Genomic DNA, 23,336 nt, shown 5'->3' with positions numbered 1-23,336 from the left:
ATAAGTAAATTGGAGAAAAATTATAAAGGCTTGTGGAATATAGCACTGCTAGACAGAAAAACTGAACACCGGAATTAGTCTATGATGAGTGATCTTTTGGTGGGGTCCCTTTCTGCAAAGCTGCAGCTAGACCGTCGGAGGCCATCCGGGTGTCTGCAAATTCATGTTAGAATAGAAACAGTGCTAGGACAGTCAGGAAACTCATACGTGTACACTTTAAACCTTGGTTAGGACGTACTCATTCTTGGCTACTAAGGCAGGCAGGCATTTAGAGATCTTCTAATTTAACCTCCTCCCTTTTTCTTTTTTTTTTATTTGTTTATAGGAATTTGTTTTATTTGTTTATATTCTAAATAGTTGTATTTATGGTTAGTATTTCTCCATGGATGGTGCTTATAGTTTATATTTGCTTAAGTTGTCTTTTGTCATACATCCATTTAAAATTTGTGAGTTAAATTATGACTCTTTTTTACATTTTGCTTTTAAATAACTTTTAAAATCAACTTTATTGAGATATAATTGATGAATACAGTTATACATGTTTAAAATGGACAACTAGATAATTTGATAAGTGTACCTTGTGAAATATTTAACACAATCAAGTTAATTAACTAATTCATCTCTTCACATAGTTAACCTTTAAAACAAATAACTTTTTAAGAAATTATTTTCTTCCCAAGGTTGTAGTCTCTTATATTGGGTTTAAGGTTTTAAAGATCTTATGTCCTTCCAAAATTTATTTTGTGTACGGTGTCACTAATGGATCTAATTCCATTTTGTTTTCTTAACATTTCTTATTAAGTAGTGCATCCTTCTCACCGCATCCACTTGTAATGCCCTCAGTCACATCCTATCTCTGTGTGGGTTGGCTTTTTACTCTGCATTTAAAAAGTGTCCATCCCTGTACCACTTCCACATGGTTTTAATTACTAAAATTTTATGTCAAGTTTTGATATCTGGTAAGGCAACCTCCCTCCATGTTTTTCTTTTCAAATTAGCCTTATATTTTCCAGAATCGTTCCTCTTTTATCAGGGTTTCTCAGTCTTATCACTGTTGACATTTGGAGCCGAATTATTCTTTTGGTGGGGGCTGTCCCGTGCATGGTAGGATGACTAGCGATATCCTCATCTTATCTACCCGCTGGATCTTCAGACATTGTCAAATGTTTATTTGGGGACAAAATCAACCATCTATAATAATAAAAGCATAATATGCTAATTAGACCAGAAAGCCAAACAACCTTCTGGACATCCTTCCGGATGTCCTTCCAGATGACCTTCCAGACGAAGCCGGGGCTGCGAGGGCCGAGGCAAGCTGCCGCTGCTGTGAGGGCCGAGAGCAGAGCCCCTTGCACGAATTTCATGCATTGGGTCTAGTAGTTTTATAGAAACTGTAAGATAAGTGTATCAAATCCCAAAAAGTTTGATTTGGGTTTTGACTGAAATTCTGTTAAATTTATAAATGACATTTGCCAAAAATCACTATTGTTATAATAGCGAGACTTCTCAAACATGGACGTGTCTCACCTCTCCATTTTCTCATCTCATTGCATGTCCTTTTGTAAAGTTTTATGATTTCCCTAACAAAGTTTGTGAACTTCTTTTGTTAGATTACTCCTGGGCACTAGGGAGTGTTTTCACTATTGTAAAAAAACAAACAAAAAAAAGTCTTTTCTTTTCAAGTCTAAGCTCTAATTGGTCATTGCTGGTGTAAAGGAACATTATTTATTTTTTGTGTGTTTATCATGAATCTTAAAATCTTGGTGAAGCCTTTTATTAAATCTAACAGTCTGCCCATCTTCTAGAATTTTCTATTTAGTAGATAATCATATTGTCTACAAATAACCACAATGCTGACCCATGGTTTAATGTGTGGACACCTTTAACTTCCTTTCTTCATCTTATTGTATTGACTGGGTCCTCCAGGGAAAGGCTGAATAACAGGAATAGGGAGTCACTTCCATTTTACAGGCAAAGAAACCAAGCCTGGGCTTGTCCAAGTCACTCAATGAATTAGAGCAGAGGGCAGGCTAGATTCTAAGGTTCACAAACTTCTCTCTTTTTTTAATTCTTTCTTGTTTTGTGTTTGGTTCACTTATTTAACACAAAAACAATTTGCTGACAGAAATATCTTTAACATCTTAAAAGAAGTTGCATGTGGAATATAATCTATCAGCATTCTGATACCGACATGAAATCTCAGTTATTCTTTGATTATAGGAGCATGCCAACTATTTAAAATGAATATATTTTAGTCTGTATGTTACCACTTTTTTTATCTTGTTAGAGAGACATTTTAAAATGATGCAGATTCTATAATAAAAATAGGTAAGTGTTATAGATCACTTAAAATGAACTAGGCACTTTGCTAGGTATTTTTAAAGTATGTGTTGCTAATTTCTTTATAACAACGCTTGGAGGTGTATATTAATATTCCCATTTTACAAATGAGAAAACTGAACCTGAGAACATTAAGTAACTTGCTCAAGACCTCTTGTTTCTACATTTGCAGAGCCTGAACTAAAATCTAAATTGCGCACCAAGGTTTATGGTCTTCTTGCTATATTTTGTTTGCCATCAGGCATACAGATGTGAAATTAACATTGAATAAATTCAAATTAAGTTTGGAGGTTCCAGGAATTAACTCTTTTCACTGCTCTAGATTAGATTAATAGAATGCATGAAAATAAAACAAAGGAAGTCTCTTAGCATCTCTTCCACATCAATATATACAAAACAGTAATACATATATATATATATATATATATATATATATATATATATATGCCTAATATGCAAATTGTCCCCTGGGAGTTTGACTGGGAGACCGGGAGTTTGATCACTCGCTATGATATGTGCTGACTACCAGGGGGTGGAGCGGAACGAAGGAAGGCCCTGGCCGGCAGCTGGAAAGCCCCAATCAGCCCTGATTGCTGGCCAGGCCTAGGGACCCTACCCATGCACGAAATTTGTGCACCAGGCCTCTAGTAGATTGATAAATGCCCTCAATATGCTGAACACATCATGCATATTATATCTTATCTGCATAACACATTTGGGAGGAAAGTCTCATTAGAACCATTAAAAGGTTTAGGAAACTGGAGTTCATAGAGATTTAGTAACAGCTAATAAGGAGCAAAGCCAAGTCATGACCTGCTAATTATACCACATGAGGTAGACCAAGCTGGACTGTCAGCCCAAAGCTTGCTTGGATCACACTAGATTCCCAGTTGAAAAAAAATGTGCTCCAGCAGCTGCATTTAAAGATAAAATTTCCATCATTATGCAGGATGTGGAACCCAAGAGGGGCTTCTATAAACATGAGTACATGTTCCCAGACAAAGAAGAAATATGTGTGACAAACAGTCATTATCTAGAACATCTGTGAGGCTGTTTCTCCTTGTTCTAAACAATCACGGCGTGTGCTACTTCAGGTGTTCCCACCGAAAACCCAGCAGCGTCTGCTGTAATTTCTGTGATCTCTGTGGATGATGAATGGGGATATCTGTGGACCGTTGAGTACACCACTTAATCAAGACTTTGGCTTTGAATCAAATTTTCTATATTTGTAACTATAATTATAGCTATAACCAACACTACTTAGCTTGCTTTATAATTTACATGGTGATTCCATTTAGTATCTCATAAGCATTTAATCCTCAAAACACCTCTGCTCAGCAGTCATTAATATTTGTCTCATAACAATGTTTTTGAGATGGTCCACAAGGAAGAGAGACAGCTGAGAGATACTGTTCTTCAAGAAGAGTGAGGTTTTACAATAAATTTAATATGGTGCTGTTTGGTTTAACTGGATCCAGAAAAGAGTATGATGGGATATATATATATCAAACTTTTAGATGGTAGTTATCTCTGGCAGAAAGAGAGTTTTAGAAAAGCTTCCTCATTTATTTTATTTACATTTCTTTATTTTTAAATTTAATTTGTATTTTTCACATATAGTTTCTTTACACATTTTACACAAGTACGAAGTTATACAAATATGTTGTTTTAAAAAAATCATATAATCCCATAACTGCTAATGAAATGGTACCCATCACCTCCCTCACCTCCACCATGATTAGGAGGCGAAGAATTAAAACTGTTTAGTTGTTTGGTATTTATTTCTACCCTTAAAACTAAATGTTTTGTGTTTTTCCCTGCTATTTCTTATTGTTCACTTTGAGATTATGTATTGACTTTCTGCTGTGTGCACAAGTTTAGAACACTTGTGCACACACCTCCCATCTTTCCGCATCCCACCGTGGCAACATCCTAAGTAAATAGCACTTGCAGCCAAACCATACTATGCAGCCGAATTACTCTTCTTTGCATGCACAACTTTTTCCTCCAGCATCGGTAATAATCTCTTTAAAAATAATTTTATTGATTTCAGAGAGGAAGGGAGAAGGAGAGAGACAGAAACATCAATCATAAGAGACAATCATTGACCGGCTGCCTCCTGCACGCCCCCTACTGGGGACCGAGCCTGCAACCTGGGCATGTGCCTTTGACCAGAATTGAACCTGGGACCCTTCAGTCTGCAGGTTGACGCTCCATCCACCTAGCCAAACTGGCTAGGGTGGTAATAGTCTCTTTTAAAAGACATTTGCATCCAGCCGGGTGACTCAGTGGTTGAGCATCGGCCTATGAACCAGAAGGTCACAGTTCGATTCCCTGTCAGCTCAATCCCCAGTGTGAGGCATCCAGAAGGCAGCTGATCAATGATTCTCTCTCATCATTGATGTTTCTGTCTCTCTCTCCCTCTCCCTTCCTCTCTGAAATCAATAAAAATATATTTTAAAAATGTTTGCCAGAAGTCTGCTTCTTCTCAAGCTACTTAAACATTTCAGGAATCCATCAGTTTTATCACCTTGATGGACATCCCTCCTGGATTTCCCCATCCTCTTGCTGCAGGATGGCGTGGCCTCTTTCCAGGCCTGTTTACAGCCACCATCCATCATCCTGGGTGCTCCTTTAACTATCATCTGATGCTCTCTACTTTTCTTCTGGGATGAATCCCATGTTTTCTGGATCCTGTTTTATTCTTTTTTAAAATTTTATTTACATTTCCTCCCCTATTTTAACAAAACACCTCTCAAGTTGCTTCCTTCAGAAAGGGTTCATAAGGATGCATGTTTTGAATGCTAGAAAGTTTGAAAAGTTCTTTCTTCTACCCTTACTCTTGGTGATAGTTTGACTAGGTATAGAATTCCAGTTTGGAAACATTTTTTTAAGCTTTTATGTTGCTATTGAGACTCCAAAGCCATTTTGATTTATAATTCTTTATATATAAAATTTTATTTTCTCTATGGAAATGTTTAAGGTCCTCTCTTTGTCACCAATACTGTGAAACTGCCAAATAGTAGGCTTTGGTGTGGATTTTGATGTTTTTTTTGTGGGTGGCTCTCTTTGGGAGCCTGGTGCACACACGGAGGAGTCCAGCTACCCTGAAACTGTGTGCTGGAGAGAGGAGAACACACAGGGAAAAACGGAGCGTCCCCAGTGCTCCAGCCTCAGCTGTCTGCACCTCCCCAGCCCAGGGGCCACTGTGAGCAGGATCTTTTGATGACCACAGCTCAGCCGTCAGGCTGATCAGCTGACACCGAGTGGTGCAGAGAAGGGCTTTTACTGCTGAGCCCCACACCGACTACCCATTCATTAGCTGGTGGGGGAGGGGGGAGGAGAGAGGGGGGAAGAAGGAAAGATAAAGCAAAAAAGGGGAAAAAAGGAAATTTCTACTATGGATTAATTTTCCTAGAAAATAATTTGATGCTCCTTTAAGCTAATGTTCTTTAGATATTTTCTCATCAGGCAAGAGGGGTGAAGAAGACGGCGAAGGACACCTTTCTGTGGCAGCCTTGGCCGTTCTGTTGTCCCAGGTAATTCTGCTCTGTTCCCCACCCCGCATACCCCAACAAACAAGAGAAAAGCCTCCTCTTAGCCAGAAACCTCCACTCTAGATGGAAGTTCATGAGCTTGGGTTTCTTAAGCCCCAAGTAGCTGGTTGAAAAGAATTCTTTTTGGTCACACTTGGTGAGACAAGCCTGGCAGATGCCAGTTTCCTCCTGTGATTCCACTTCTGTGACATCCTCGCCCCCTCATGACAGCATCCAGCGGGCACAGCTGGCGTGGCCGGCATTCCAGGCCTCACTCCAGGGGGCCCCCTCTGTCCGGGTGGACTTCCCATGACAAGTCCCCCTGGGAGCACAGTCTGGGGGGCTCCGGGGCCTCCTTATTTGCCCAGAAGAGTGGCTCTCAAAGCTCCTGGTGCTGACACGGAAAGCCGGGCTTGGCTGCCTTTCCATGCCATTCAGCCGCCCATTGTTTGCCGTTCCAACACTCCAGTCTCTTGATCTGCGCCCATTTCTGGCCGTTCTGAGTGGGGTCACCAATTAAAGCAGGAAACAAAAAGTTGCCTGAGCTAATGGCTCCAGCTCTGCTTCCTGCTGCTGTTTGTGTGCGCGCCTTTCCGCTTCTGAGCCCTCGCTCCCACCGTCCTGTGTGTGTTCCCCTCGACATCTTCATTATCCCCATTAGCTTTGGTTTCCTCTCGCTTCTCCCCCCTTTTCCATGTCCGTTATTTCCAACCTTTTAGCCGCACAAAACGAGGAGTGCCCCCTTTCCTGCCCCTCGGGGGTCTCTCCTCCCTCGGCATCTCAGAACAGACCCGTCACCTGCGGGCTCTCGGGCGATGGCACACAGCCACTTGTCGCCCACAATGGGAGCTCTCAGAGCCGGGCAGCCAGGCCTGGGCGAGGTGCCAACACGCCACAGAGAGGCGGCTCGGCCTCGCAGGGGGAGTGTGAGCCTGGCAATCAGACCCTCGCGAGCCGCCCGGACTTGCTGTGGGGTCTGGAGCAAGTCACTTGACCTCTGCTTAACTCTCTTCCTGGAGAGGAAGTGAGGCTGGCCTCCCCGAGGAGGCCGAGGCACCGCCAATGCGGGCAGGACGCTCACGATCCAGCCATGCAGCCGTGTACACACACATTCTCTCTCTCTCTCTCTCTCTCTCTCTCTCTCTCTCACACACACACACACACACACACACACACACACACACACACACACAATACACATGCACACTTACAGACACCCACGTAAGCATGCACATATTTTACACACACAAACATACATGTACTCAATCATAAATATACATACGGACATATAAGCACATACAAACTCATAGGCCCAGACATGTGCACACTCAGACACATTAATATTCACATATACAAACACATGCAAAATTATTTATTTTTAATTTTTATTTATTTTTATTAAATGATAGTTGACATACAATTTCACATTAGTTTCAGGTGTACAACATTTATATGCCTTACGATGTGATCACCATGGTAAGTCTAGTCACACAAGCACAATTATGCACAGGCAGACACACCTTTATATACACAGACACACAGGCACATTCGCACACATAAATACACACACAAACACACACAGTTACATAGTCACATACACATATACACAGACACACACACTCACGCAAATGCAGGCTCACCAAACACTTAGTACACACACAGATGTGTGTATATAAATGGGATTTCCAGTGAAATAGAAACAAAACAAAATTTCAACTTCTTTTCATGAAAAGAACACAAATAGCATCACAGCGGTTTCCCTCGGATTTCATCCACTCTCTTCTCTCATTTGTAATCCACAGTCCATAACCCCACATGTGCTCATCACTGGGCCAGCACAGCTGGGGATATGGCAAAGCAGCAAATGTGGACCCAGATCTTGAAGGACTTTAGTTTATTCAGGGAGCACAATAAGCCGGTGGCCAGGGCCAATAACGAGTTAACATGCTCTGGTGGACAGTTTCTTGGGTGGTTCAGCTGTGGGACAAAAGATGGAATGATGTGTGCTTCCAGGAGAAGAGGATCAAGGAAGGCTGCATGGAGGAGGAGGCTCTTGGCTTGGTTGGGTAGGGCAAGGTATCAGTCATTTAGCTGGACTTGGTTTAGGAGTCTCAGCAAACAGCTTTGACCCCAGAAATGCATGTGCCATGCATGGCAAAGAGTGCAGAAGCGTTTTAGTCTGATGTAGTCCTATTTATGTATTTGTGCATCTGTTGCTTGCACGTTTGCTGTCGTAGCCAGGAAGTTGAAGCCAAGACCAATGTCAAGGAGATTTTTTTCCGTATGCTTTCTTCTAGGAGTTTTACCGTTTCAGGTCTAAAATCTAAGTCTTTAATCTATTTCAAGTTTTTTGGTGAGTGGTGTAGTATAGAACTCCAATTTCATTCCTCTGCCTGTTTTCCCAACACCATTTACTGAAGAGACTGATCTTTCCTTATTGAGTGTTCTTGACTCTTATGTCAAATATTAGTTGACTGTATACGTGGGGGGTTTATTTCTGGGCTTTCAATTCTGTTCCATTGGTCTATGTGTCTTATTCTTATGCCTGCACCTTACTGTTTTGGTTACTGTCACTTTCAGGTACATTTTGGATTTAGGAAGTGTGATGCCTCTGGCTTTGTTCTTCTTTCTCAAGATTGCTTTAGCTCTTTCTTTGCGTTCTTTCATGGCTCCATACAAATTTTAGAACTTTTTTTCTATTTCTGTCAAGAATGCCATTGGAATTTTGATAAGGATTGCATTGTGTTCAGAGATGGCTTTGGGTAACATGGGAAATTTGACAATATTAATTCCATGAACATAGGCTATCTTTCCCTTTGTTTGTGCCTTCTTTAATTTTTTTCATCAAAGTCTTGCCATTTAGAGTTTATAGATCTTTAACCTCTTTGGTTAGATTTATTCCTAAATGTCATTGTTTTTGATGCTATTTGGATGGGATGGTTTTTCTTATTTCTTTTTCAGATGTTTTGTTGTTAGTGTATTGGCATGTACCTTTTCTGAATGCTGATATTGTATCCTTGCAGTTTTGTTTTTTTTAAGGAGAAAACATTACTCATGTCTTATTTTTATTGTTGTTGTTATTGTCAATTCTCCCCTGAGGACATTTTTCCATGGACCTCTAGAGAGAGTGGGAAGGAGGGGGAGAGACCTAGAGAGAAAAACATAATAGATGTGAGAGAGACACATCAATTAGTTGCCTCCCACATGTGCCCAGACCAGGGCCGGGGATAGAGCCTGCAACCAAGGTATGTGCCCTTGATCAGAATCGAACCCAGGACCCTTCAGTCCAAGGGTCAATGGTCTATCCACTGAGCCAAACTGGCTAGGGCACTCATGTCTGATTTATGTAGTTATGAAATAATGTCAGAAAGCTGGACATGAGTGTGGCTATCACCCATAGCTAAGCCCGTCAGAATAAAGGCAGAATAGAGATTGGAAGGAATCAAGACCACAGGGTGATAGCCATGACATGCTCAAGGCTAGAGCCATAACATGCTTAACAGACGAGATACTGAGTTTGCAGCCCTGTGACAACCAGCCCAGGATGTCACAGACCTCAGAGGTCACCTGGGGCTGCTAGCAGCCAGGGGGCAGGAGGCTTAGAGAATGAACTGCAGAGCCAAGCGCCCCTGACGTCAGATCCTTCTGTCACCAGCTAAGTGACCCTGGGGACACTGTTCACCCTTTCAGGGTTGTCGCTTCCTCAAGTGTAAAAATGAGCACAATAATTTAGTAAGGATTAATTTAATTAATATGACAAGACCTTTAGGATGGGGCCTGTTACAGAGTAATATCCATGTAAACATCATCAATTACTACTGAAAAGTTTTTAAAAAATATGTCGTAAGTGTTTCCCTCCACGTCCTGCGTGGTTCAGGGTTCGGGTCTGGAAGAGGAGCCGCACAGCAAATGAAAAAGAAAAGACAAGAGATAATTTGGGAATATTGGGGGACCAGGCGGGGGAGTCCAACTCAAGAGGAAGGACTTCCACTGTGCTCAGGCCTCACCAAGCTTTTTATAGTGAGAGGTAAACAAGGCAGTGGTTACCAAAGTTACACTGTTGTTGTGAGTTTCACTTGTTTTTGTTCTTGTGAGTTCCACTTTTTTACACCTGGTTATACTTCCTGCACTTCCTCAGCCTCTTAGCTTCCCAGATAAGATCTAGGGAGTGTTATAAGGTCAAGCCTAATTATGCTAAGAGGACTGTGCCCTCTAAGCTGGGACTTGTTTGTGACTTTGCCAGCAGGTCAGTCCAAGGCTTAACCCTATATCAGTTTCCCACAAAATATTCTCTAGGGACTCAGTTACTTAGCCTGAGATCAAGCCAGTGTTTGTGGTCTCTGATGGCAGAGAGTTCTCAGTGCCCTAAAGCGTTTCCTTCCTTCCAGATCCTTGACAAGCAGAGTTATGGGAAGGGCTGAAGGAGCAGAGAGTGGGACAACTCAGGCTACGGCGGGGAAACTGAGGCACAGAGCGTCACGGGCTGGTCCCACCAGGCAGTGATCGGCAGGGCCAGCCCCACCCCCTGCCCGCCTCTGGTCAATGATCTCTCCACCGGCACCACGCACACTTCTCCCAGAAGGAAGAGGAGATGGTATTGGCTCATGGAACAATAACATGAAATTTCTTATCCAAAGACTGACTTATTCCACTTGGGAAATGGAGGAAATCCTCCCCCGGCTACCGCAGCCCTTTCTGTTCTATAGAGTCCTCAGAGAGAGACGAGAAACCATACAGACAGGTTGGCCCCTGCAGGTGTCAGCTTTGGAGATGCCACTACGGCAGTGATGGCGAACCTATGACACGCGTGTCAGAGGTGACACGCGAACTCATTTTTTCTTGGTTGATTTTTCTTTGTTAAATGGCATTTAAATATATAAAATAAATATCAAAAATATAAGTCTTTGTTTTACTATGGTTGCAAATATCAAAAAATTTCTATATGTGACACGGCACCAGAGTTAAGTTAGGGTTTTTCAAAATGCTGGCACGCCGCCGAGCTCAAAAGGTTTGCCATCACTGCACTACAGGAAGCCCTCTGAGCCACAATAGACAGGTTCCTGCCGACTAACACACACGCCCTGTGACAAGAGGGTGCGCCCGGCCAGCTCCCAGAGCAGGAGTCCCTTGGATTGAGATGTGCTCATTACAGACAGGCAGCTGCCCTCTCCTCGGATGGCAATACCCCCTCCCCTCCTTCAATATTGACCCACCAGGAAAAAAAAATCCATCTTAATACTTTTTCAGTGGATAATGAAGCGGGTTATTTAATATTATTTGGATAACAAGCCTCCACATGAACGGGATTCGAATGTCAGTTGTCTTTGGGGAGAAAAGATTTATTGGTTGGTAAATATTGAGAGAGAGACGCAGATAAAGCACAGCTTCAGCTGCGGCTTCTGCCCGGAGCAGGAGAACAGGCGTGTGTTGTATTTTGGGGCCCTGGGAAGGCAGAAAATGGTGAATGTCTTTCTTTGTTGGTGGGTGTAAAAGTGAAGCCCGCTACAAATAATTTCTTATTTCTGTTCGCATAGATTTTAAATCATGTAGCTTCCCCACCTTGGTAAGTATTAAAGCGTTCTTGTTTAAGGAAAAGGCACTTAAAGAATGAAGCTTATGTATCTTGTTTTCAGGCATCAATATCTGGCTCTGAGTGGCACAAAGGAATAAAGGAATGTGGATTCAGAGCTCCCGGGATGCTTGGCAATTCTAATGCCACGCCAGGCTGCAAATGGACACAAAACTCTGGCAACTTCTGCTGAAGAGAAGGCTGGGTGAGCACGTGGTGTTGGGAAATTGTCGTTTCTTCTTCCAGACCTTCTGTTTCTGAATATTTAATCCCACTGTCTCTTCTTTAATGAAGGTCTGTCTCTTCAGTAAAGAATCTCTTTCCTAGAATTGCTTCCGGCAACAAAAGCTGGATTCAGAAGCACCCGCCTCCGGGAGGCAGGCGGACGCGGGCCTGGTGCGGGGGAAGACTGCCACCTCGTGGTCAGCTTGGCACTGGGCACCTCAGCGCCGGTCAAGGCTTCAGAAAGCCGGGACTGGGGAAGTGTTGCTGCAAGCTGGATTTTTGCAGGACAGATCGGATGCCTTTAAAACCTCCAAAATAGGTTTCAAAGAATCTTCTGCATGTGCATTGCCATTCCCTCAGCCACACACACAGTGCAGGCACACAATATCAGCTGTGTGAGAAGAGGCAAAAATGTGGGGATAACATAATCCCCACAATTGCGGGGAAAATACAGAAACAAACACACATCACTAAATGCCTCCTATGTGCCCGGCAGAGGGCTGGTGAAGAATGCCCAGGCTGAGTGAGCCAAAGAGAAGCAAGTTTGTCAAAGGTCATCGAATGCCAGTGTTTATTGAGTATATTGAGGGAGGGGGAGAGCCAGGGGAGGTGAGAAGCGGCCTGCTGTTCCTCACGTCCAGGACACCTGGCCAGATCCTCAGATGAGGCCAGGCCTGAGCAAGCAAGGTCCATGGACTTGTGATTTTTTAGTCCTTTTAAAATTTAAAAAAAATCTGATTGAAAAATATTATAGATGTGTTCTAAAAAAGAAAAGAAAGAAAAAAAAGAAAATCAAACAACATAGAAATATACAAAGAAGAAAACAGCCCTCGCTGGTTTGGCTCCGTGGATAGAGCGTTGGCCTGCGGACTGAAGGGTCCCCGGTTTGATTCCGGTCAAGGGCACATGCTTGGGGTGTGGGCATGATACCCAGTTGGGGGGGGGGGTGCAGAAGGCAGCTGATCAATGATTCTCTCTCATCATTGATGTTTCTGTCTCGCTCTCCCTCTCCCTTCCTCTCCGAAATAAATAAAAATATATATTTTAAAAACCCCACAAGGAATAAATTAAAAGGCCGGAAGCCCCCTATCCTAGTTCCCTACTGTTAACACTCAGGTTGCTGTCCTTGTGGACATCTTGCTGTGAGTATATCCAGAAGGTAATGAAACATGCCTTTGTCCATAAGTGGATTTGGCCTTGCACTCTATTGGGTAACCTGCTTTTCCTCCATTCAACACTACATCCTAGGCGTTTTTCCAGATCAATAAGAATAGGTCTGCATCATTGTTTTTGATCACTTAATTAATTGCTGATAATATATAATATTTGATTTGATACCTGCTATGTGCTAAATGCTTTATATAAGTAAATTTTTATTTTTCTTTTCTTAGTTTGGAAGGAAGTTGGAAGGGCTCAATTTTTAACCTGGGAGAGAAGAGTGCTCTTGCCTGTCTCATGTCGTAGCTGCCTCATCCTGTTCCTGAGACCACTTGGGGCCCTTGGGGCCCTTTTCCCAGCTCTGGGCCTTTTCACTGAGGCCATGAGTGGGAAAGACTAGCCAGTCCCCCTCCCGCCGCCCCCCCTTCTCTGCTGATTAAAGAAAGGGAAGCAGAGGTGAATGAAAGGGCAAAACCAGTATAGGCTGTGGGGGGTCAGAGTGGGAGTTAGGTTTCTACATAGCCCTTCAAGCTTCTGCCAGAAATGATCACACTCAGTTCCATTTCAGCGCAGGGAAAACACCAGTAGCATTGGCAGGGGTCAGGAACCACGCTGCTCACCAGAGACACTGATGTAAATAAAACCCAATTCTGGTTCTCAAGGAGGCTGGAGGCTAGTGAAGAGTGGGGTGGGTAGTTGGCGGGGGGCGGGGGCGGGGGGGAGGGGGGTGCAGATGGGGTTTATGAGGCCACGTGCCTCTGCCAGATGACCTGGAAAAGGAAGAAGACAGAGTTTGGAGGCTGAGCTGAGCTCTGAGTGGCTATGGCTCCCTGGACCTTCCTCTTCCTCTTCAGCACCAGATTTCTCGTCCTCAAAAAACTGTTTCAGTCTCACACACGGGCCTAGAGGACAATTAAATTAGGCATTTTACAGCTGCCAAGAGAATTCTGCCAAGATCTGAAATGTCCTGTTGGCTCCGTGGCTGTTAAATAACCTGCCCAACACAGCAACTGACACCCGCCATGCCGGGGGCAATGCATCGACTTGGGAAAGTGAGCACATAGGACGATCTGTTTGCTGAGCGGCCCCCCTCCTGGCGGACCTGAGGAATGGTCAGCTTTGTGTCCAAGTCCCCTGCCATTCCCTGGCATGTCGGAGGCAGCCATGGGAAACTTGATATCTGAAGTCATTTCCTTGGAATGGAGGGACACTGTCCCTGGGAACCACAAACTGTACTCATCCAACTGTTTGTCCAATTCAGCATAAATACAAAGGCCGATTCTCCTTGGGAAGCTGTCTTCTCATCCTTCAGAAACATGTCAGCCTTTGGGGAAGATGTTTCCTTCCGGTTTAATACCTACCACGGGGCTTTCACGCTGGTTCACAGAGAGTGCGCCCACCAGCCAGGAGACCCAACCACACTGATTTCAACAAAGAGAATTCTGTATAAAGAACTGTTAGCCGGGTGACTGCGAGGCAGAAAGAGAGCCCTAAGGCACTGTGGTGATGGCAACGAAAAGAAACAGGCCCTTCCCCTAAGGATGAGAGAACAACAACAACAAAAAGGTCTGAAATTGTTAAAATGTAGGAGCTCAGAGGAGGGGGCCATGGAACTCTGGTGTCTGACCGGGGCCACAGTGAGGACGAACCTGCCAGTGTTGGAAAACCTGCACCGTAGATTTAGTTGCTGCCGTGGGCAGGAGCCACCACGACCTGGCGCAGAAGCACTGCTGAATGAGTGGTACCCACAGGAAGAGGAAGTCCCCGGAGCAGAAGGAAGGGGCTCCTCTCCCTCCTCCAGCCTCGCGTCTCCCTCTGTTACCCTCTAGGTAGATGCCAGTGGGGGTCAGGTGGGATGCGAGAAAGGGCAGCTGGCTGAGCAGAAGTGTGGATTTAAGGACCCAGGCCTCGCATCTCGAAGTTCGGGATGGGAGGTGGGATTGGAAGCTCAGAGATAATGGCTGAACAACTGGCACATTGTTTAATGGTAGGTTGTTGTTTTTTTTTTTTACTACATAAAATTTTAGTATTTCTGCATAAAAGGACAACATCGATAAAGGCAAGCCACTGAGATAAAGAATATAATTTCAAGAACATGTAATGTAAACTACTATTACAAATAAACAAAAAGTCAAACAGGAGTTATGAACACACAATTAACAGAGAAGAGAACCTAAATGATTATATGAAAAAAAACAACACAAAAATAAATAGATAAACTTTGACAAAGTCTGTCCAGATAAAATCAGTGGAAAGATACAACTAAACAATGTTGGAGATAAGAGAAAAAACTACATATATGAAGATAATTTTAAGTTATACAAGAATACTACATGTGATTTTAAACTAAGAATTTGAAATTTTGATGAAATACATGATTTAAAAATATATATGTTTATTTCAGAGAGGAAGAAGGAGAGAGAGAGAGAGAAACATCAATGATGAGAGAGAATCATTGATTGCCTGCCTTCTGCATGCCTCCTACTGGGGATCGAGCCTGCAACCTGGGCATATGCCCTTGACCAGAATAGAACCTGGGACCCTTCAGTCTGCAGGCCGATGCTCTGTCCACTGAGGCAAAAGGATAGGGCAAAATACATGCTTTTTAAAATTTTTTTTACATAGTGTACATGATTAAATTGACAAAAGAAGTGATAGAGTAGTTGATATACTGGTAATAATTATCATGAAAGAAACAGAAAATAATCTAAATGATGTCAAGATAGATGGTCTAATGGGAAAACTTTTATCAAATAATCAAGGAAATAATATTTTACAAAACTGTTGTTTGCAATGCACAGAAGGAGATGAAAAGTTTTATAAACATTTGATCAGAGTGGCATAATCCTATAGTAAATATTATGTATAAATATGCATAAAAATTTAAATGAAGTACTAGCAAATCAAATGCAGCACTGTATTTAATGGTAGTTTTGAATGACTGGAAAATTGTACATGCCATGCAATGAAGGTCCAAACTTTTCCTTTCATTCACAATTTCATTAGCAATCTTTATGATTGCTCTCTCATTGGGGAATTCTCACATGTCCCAGGTTACTTATTTATTTATTCTTGCATTGTGGTTCATTTTTAACAACAACAAAAATAGGTTTCCATGAATCTCCTGGGGCAATTTAGCATCCTAAACTCTGGCACTGCCTCAGTCTCTCATCCTTTCTGTCTGTCCTTCCCCATGTCCGTCCTTCCTTCCTTCCTTCCTTCTCGAGAATTATCAGGTTCCTGGGATAATGACAGAATATGACTAATTCAGAGTCAGCAGCCTTTAGCAATAGGTGTAGGGAGGGCTGCAATGAGATTTTGCAGTGCGGGAGGGAGGCTGGACTCAACTCAATGCAGCATGGGCAAGTGGGAATTTGTAGCCAAGGAACAGGGTGGGGGTCAGTGGTTGGAAAACTAAGAGGAAACATCAGGGTAAGGGGTGGGGAGGGGGTACTAGCTAAACTGACCTAACAGGATTCTGTTTTTTCCTCATTAACTATGTAATATTTTTTACTTTAAATAATTTTTTTTATTTTTCAATTACAATTGACATACAATATTATATTAATTTCAGGTGTACACCCCAGGAATTAGACATCACATAACTTACTAAGTGATCATCCTGGTACCTAACAGGATTCTTGCTGAAGACCAACCAGGGTGATCACATATCTCTTGTAGGATGATGGATAAGGAACCTGATCAGGAATTGAGGTGATCAGTTATCGAATGTGGGGGCTTCCGGTTACATGGACTTAGGAAGGTTCTTGCTAAAAGTGGATTTTACAAGGAAGTGCACACATGAGCCTCAGAGATGGCGCAGATGCCTGACTACAGTTTGGTCAAGCAAAGAATCTTTATCTGTCTAATTGTTTCTTCTGAATCCATCTGAGATGCAATCACAGACCTATGACCCTTCATCTCTAACTATACCTCTTAAGACCAAGGACATCTGCGTATATAACCATAGTGCAGTTATTGATATCAGAAAATTTAGCATTTATTATTATCTATTACTAGAGGCCCAGTGCGTGACTGAAATCACTTGAGGAGGTGACCTGCCTCCTGCCGTGAGAGTAGGCACTCTGCGGGCCACCGCAGGAGTCAGGTCAGACCGGCGCCATGGGCGGCCGGGATCCGCGCCTGACTTCCCCCCCCTGTGCCCCCCTGCCTCTGTCCACTCTGGGCCGCCGGAGCCGCCATGCTGGCTTGGGCAGGCCCCCCTGTCTGTCTCCATCTCTACTCTGGGCCTCGCCTGCACCCGCAACCTCCTCCTGTCTGGTCATGACCCATTATGGCGTCCTGGCCTAATTTGCATATTACTTCATATATATATCTAATCTAATATATTATCTAATATAGAGCCTATGTTTAATTCTCTCACTGTGCAAATAATGCCCTTTATAACTGTTTCTTCGTTTGCTCCAGCATCCAACCCAGAGTCACGCACTGCATTTAGCTGTGCTACCTCCTCTACTCCAGAACAGTCCTCAGCCTTTCCCTCATGGCATTGACAATTTTATTTGTTTATTATTATTTTTTTTATTGATTTCACAGAGGAAGGGAGAGGGAGAGAGAGATACAAACATCAATGATGGGAGAGAATCATTGATTGGCTGCCTCCTGCACTCCCCCTACTGGGGATCTAGCCCACAACCTGGGCATGTGCCCTTGACCGGAATGGAACCCGGGATCCTTCAGTCCGCAGGCTGACACTCTACCCACTGAGCCAAACCGGCTAGGGCGACATTGACAATTTTGATAGATCCAGGCCAGTTGCTTTCAGAATGTCTCTCAATTTGGATTTCTCTGATTATTTCTTCATGAATAGATCCAGATTAATTTAGTAGTAGTAGTAGTAACGATAATAATAATAATAATATAATAATAAACAGCTTCTAAAGCCCCTTTAAAAGCTTCACACTGAAAGAAATCTGCTCTCAATTTGCTTCCCCACCAGGGACGTTTTGCACAGAGGAACTGAGCCTGTATAGCACATCGAACCCCCAGAAGAGATTTAAGCTGAGAAGGCTGGTGGCTGAGTTGATACTTTGACTAATCAAGGGGCTCCAGATATCTCTAAGTCTTTATTTCCAGTTCATCTCTGCAGCGTGCCTTCCCAACCCAGAGCTCTGCTCTGCTCCGAGCTGACTGAGGGGATCGTCTGAGGTGAGGCCCAGGTGCCAGGGAGTGGGCCCAGGGCCTGGCAGATGCTCATCTCATCGGCTGCTGGGACAGAATCCAGTGAAGTGAAAAGGCATGTGGAGTCCCAATAGGCAAAAAGCAATTTCCTGAGTTGGGGCTTGGCCAGGTGACTGCAATTTTACACCTCCCTGCCGTCAAAGGCTGGGGAGGCATTTCCAAAGGCCCAGCCTTCGTGCCCTGCCCAGGCGAGAGGCAATATTCCCACCTCTGAAGTCTTCAGGGCCCCGTAGAGCTCCGTGGATGCTGCCGATATTAACCAGGCCCAAACTCCCTGACTCTCGGGGGCCTCAGATTCCCACACTAGGTGGCAGAGTTTAAATGCAGGCCTTGCTGTATGGAATTTTCCACACAAGCATCTCCCCGATAAAGACCTTGCCTATATCCAAGCTTCCTTCTATCTCCGAGCACACGCTTGGGAAGTGGGAAGGGAAAGGAGGGACTGCAGGATTTACTCTCCGCTCCTTCTCTCTTCCTGGAGACAAGGCGTGAGAAACTGGCTTCACCATGTGAGGCTGCGTAGATGGAAGACACGCTTCCCACTAACGTGGGGTGGTGTGAAGAGGGTGGGCTCCAGAGCTGGGTCTGCTCATTGCTGTGAACTTAAACCTGTCAAGCCTTGACCTTCTTAGCTGGAAAGTGGAGACAATCATTCTCAGATGGCTGCCAAGACTATGGCTTTGGGCAACCATGCATGAGTGTTGTTAACAGACACTCTGAGATCTGTAAGCCTGAGCAAGAAATACATCTGCAGCTTTATTTTTACGGAAAGCTACACCCAAGTTAGCATTCCCTTCAATTACAGAGGCAACGCCTCACCGTGGTATTAGCAGTGCCTGTGATTTTGTCATTAATAGAAATCTGTTTTCTGCAGGTATCTCAAAATGTTGTTTATACTCATCTTGATTTTAGGATTATGTTAATTATTGGATATGCAGCTATTGAATGGCCAATTAATAATTACAGATTGGGGTCCAGGATTTTGTAGGATTTGGCAACATCCGCTGAGCCACAAGCATGTGCCAGGTGCGGCGCACTAACTGTAACATTCTCACTTAGTCCTAATGACCTTCCAAGTAGTAACTGTTGACTACAGATTAAGACAGTCCCTTCAGAGAGGTTGCCACTTGCTCTGTTATGGTCTAGGCCAGCGGTTCTCAACCTGTGGGTCGCGACCCCTTTGGCGGTCGAACGACCCTTTCAGAGGGGTCGCCTAAGACCATCCTGCATATCAGATATTTACATTACGATTCATAACAGTAGCAACATTACAGTTATGAAGTAGCAACGAAAATAATTTTATGGTTGGGTCACAACATGAGGAACTGTATTTAAAAGGGCCAGAAGGTTGAGAACCACTGGTCTAGGTCAGTGGTTGGCAAACTCATTAGTCAACAGAGCCAAATATCAACAGTACAACGATTGAAATTTCTTTTGAGAGCCAAATTTTTTAAACTTAAACTATATAGGTAGGTACATTGTTATTAACTTAATTAGGGTACTCCTAAGGCTTAGGAAGAGCCACACTCAAGGGGCCAAAGAGCCCCACGTGGCTCGTGAGCCGCAGTTTGCCGACCACGGGTCTAGGTGATGGGTTGTCATTGTATAGGTGGGTGTTAAGGCTCCTTTCATTGATAAGGGGAGTCTGTTTTCCTCCCCCCTTGAGTCTGGGCTGGCTTGTGACTTACTCTGACCAGCACAATGAAACGGACGTGATGCTGTGTGTGTGCGCCAGGCCTACTTCTTAAGAGATCTTGGAGTTTCTGTTTGATCCTCTGGAACCAGCTGCCACGTTGTAACAAAGCCCAGGATGTGCTGGTGAAGAGGCGCTGGAGGCTGAGATACCCCCTGGAGCTGAGGCTCTAGACCTGTGGAAGGGGCTGTCTTGGGTCTCCCAGCTCCTCCCAGCTGGACACATGAGTGGCCACAGATGACATGATTTGGAGCAGAAGAACCACCCAGCCATGGTGAGAAGTGATGCATTGTTATTTAAATTTAATAATTTGCTTTAATTTAGTAATAAGTTGCTTTAAGCCATTACATTTTGGAGTGGCTCCTTACATACACAGTGGTAGATAAATAAGAAGAGTTTGCCTGTTGTTGTTTTTTCATTGAAAACTAACTTCTCGTGGCACAATAGTTACCCCTGAAGTTTCTGAAGATTAGGAAAAACTGCGTTATGTACTTCTTGAAGCAATGACAGACATACGAATTGAAAACAGGGAAGGACCAACTTTAAACTCTTGCCTTCTGAGAAAATCATCATGAGCTTAACTCCACACCACCCATTCTAGCCGGATTTTGTTGGGGTTAGTGGTGGCAGCCTCAGCTCAGCGCCAGGAGTTTTCAATGCGAACTCTTCCACTTTTGATGGCTTGGGATACAACCTACATTCTGTGTTGGGAAATACTTGTGTTTTCTGAGAGTAGCTTGGCTTATCATGGGAGATTCTGCTTCAGTGGTTGTCCTTCTGCTGATGCAACATGAAGAGAAAGGGTTGGCTGGAAGCACCATAGAACGTTCTAGATATGGTTTTGCTTTGCTAACAGGCTGTAGGCCCTGGTGAAGGCAGGTAACCTTGTAGATGCCTCATGGATACAAATTCTGCAGAAGCAAAGTGCTTGGAAAGGTGGGAGTGGAGCACTGGTTTTCTCAGAATGCTGGTAGCCTCTCTAGGTTCATTTTCTCTCCCTCTTTTAAAAAAATATATTTTATTGATTTTTTATAGAGAGGAAGGGAGAGGGATAGTTAGAAATATCATGAGCGAGAAACATCAATCAGCTGCCTCCTGCACACCCCCTACTGGGGATGTACCCACAACCAAGGTACATGCCCTTGACCGGAATCGAACCTGGGATCTTTCAGTCTGTAGGCCGAGACTCTATCCACTGAGCCAAACCAGTTAGGGCCATTTTTTCTCTTTTTTTTTAAAAAAAATATTTTATTGATTTTAAAGAAGACAGGAGAGGGAGAGAGATATAAATATCAATGATGAGAGAGAATCATTGACTGGCTGACTCCTGCATGCCCCACACTGGGGACTGAGCCTGCAACCTGGGCATGTGCCCTGACCGGAAATTGAACCCTGACCTCTTGGTACACAGGTCGATGCTCAACTACTGAGCAATACCGGCTGGGTTCATTTTTTCTTTTGGACCTCACCTCTGTCTTTCTGTTTTATGCACAAATGCTGGGGCCATGTTTGAGCTCCCTAAACCAACTTTCCTGAGGGGCAGGAGGACAGAGCCAGGAATAGTTGGCAAAAGCATTCGTCAGGCATCAAATTCTCTACTTGTTGGCTTTTCCTATGATCATTTCCCAGCCCCTGAAAGCCTCTTGGAAACTCAGATGGAAACATACTCTCAGAAACACACACCTCTCTTTCTCATTTCCTTTAGGAGCCAATAGGTGGTGGTAACGGGCAGGCAAAGAAGCAGGTGCTCAGGCAGGGGCTCTGGCAGGGTTATTTGTGCAATAGAGGTAGCTATGTGAGTTAAGCCAAAGACTGCATCTACAGAAGCACATCAAGTCCACATGCCTGAGATGCAGACACTAGCTTCTCCAAACATTTCCCCAGAATGCTTCATCCCCCTTCCCTAGAGTACCTATCTGTCTTCTAGGTGAACCACACATGCGCGGTAGTCAGGCTGCACCTGAGCGCCCACTGCATGGTATGGAACCTTCAGGGGGGTTGGTGGTCCTTGCCCTGGCAGGGACTAACTATCTTCTGAGCATATGGTCCAAGTTTCCAAGTTTTTTTTCTTGGGGGCGGGGGGGTGTAGGTGGGAGCTACCAATATTCAAAGAACCAAATGGTACAGTCATAGACACAAGTGATCCCATAAGTAGTGATTGCAAAGGTATTTGAGGAAAATTGGATGAGGCGGGGATTGGTGTGAGGTTGGGCTCCCCAGGCTAGGTTTGGAGTCTGGGGAGAATTTGGAAGAAGCATCCTGATTTTGGTGGGAAGAGGTACTGCGAAATGGGAGAAAAATAGGTCTGGAGTGATGGACTTTGATTGGATTCAGCAAGAGGATGAGAAATTTCCAGCCAAAGAAGCTACTCGGCGGGGATAGTGACTGGAGTTGATGGCGAAAAACACGACTACGGTGTTTCCTCCTATGGTATTGCGTGGTGGCCGTCAGGAGAGGCAGCCGTTCAGTGTTGACAATCTGAACACCACCAGGAGACCAGACTCAGAGGCACTGACAAGGTCTGACTTGTCCCACATGTTCCACCCCACATTCCCGTTCTTGAATAAATACTTTTCAGCCTGCCAAAACTTGGTAGACTACAGTCTTTATCAGTAAAGGTGATATGACAAAAAACTGTATCATGGGCCCAGCTGGAATGGCTCAGTGGTTGAGCGTCGACCTATGAACCAGGAAGTCACAGTTCGATTCCCTGTCAGGGCACGTGCCTGGGTTGTGGGCTCGATCCCCAGTGTAGGGCGTGCAGGAGGCAGCCAATCAATGGTAGTCTCTATCATTGATGTTTCTATCTCTCCCTCCCTCTCCCTTCCTCTCTGAAATCAATAAAAATATGTTAACCAAAACAAAACAAAACAAAACTGTATCATGGTTTCTGGGGGGAGGGGTCCTCTTCTACCTTGCCCTCCATAACTATAAGTGCTCTGTACATGTTTATGGAAAGGGGTCTCTAGAGAGAGAGGCCTGGTTATTTGAGTAGAGGTGGCTGGGGTTTGAGAAACAGGAAAGAATGAGACAAGACACAAAAATGGAAGGAAAAAGCTGGGACCGGGTGGGACCGCCATCCTCTCCTGATGGTGAGACAGGGACCCCAGCACCAGAACCGCGTGTTTAATTTATACTCCCAAATATCAGGAACTTAGGTCAGTTCTGGGCAGCCCGGCCGGTGGGTGTGAGGAGCAGTCAGGAACCCGAGGGCGTGGCTCCACCTCAAGGCCCCTCCCACAGGGCGGGGCGCTTGTTGTCCTTTGGCCATTAAGCCAGGGATTGGGGTCAAAACTGACTTGCCAGTCAGAGGGAAAAGAGTCCTATTCATTCCTGGTGCTTGGCTGGATTTATAATAAATACAACCCACTCCCCGACACCTGGGCAAAGGAGAGTCAATGCTGAGAACATGTCTGCCTTCTTGGTAAGATGTGTATCCAGGGAGTGGCTCTGCCTATCGCCCTGAATTCAGCTGACAATTATTAGATAAATTCCCATGTGCCTTCCCAGGGGCCCTCTACAAATGTTTTCTTTTATGTGGTTTACACAGAATCTCACTGGACAAAAGGACCAGAGATATCCTAATTTGGGGAGGAGGATAACTTTTTAAAAA

Source organism: Myotis nattereri, assembly GCF_964212035.1.
Source record: "Myotis nattereri genome assembly, chromosome: 8".
Lineage (NCBI taxonomy): Eukaryota > Metazoa > Chordata > Mammalia > Chiroptera > Vespertilionidae > Myotis > Myotis nattereri.
This window is presented reverse-complemented; position numbering follows the sequence as displayed.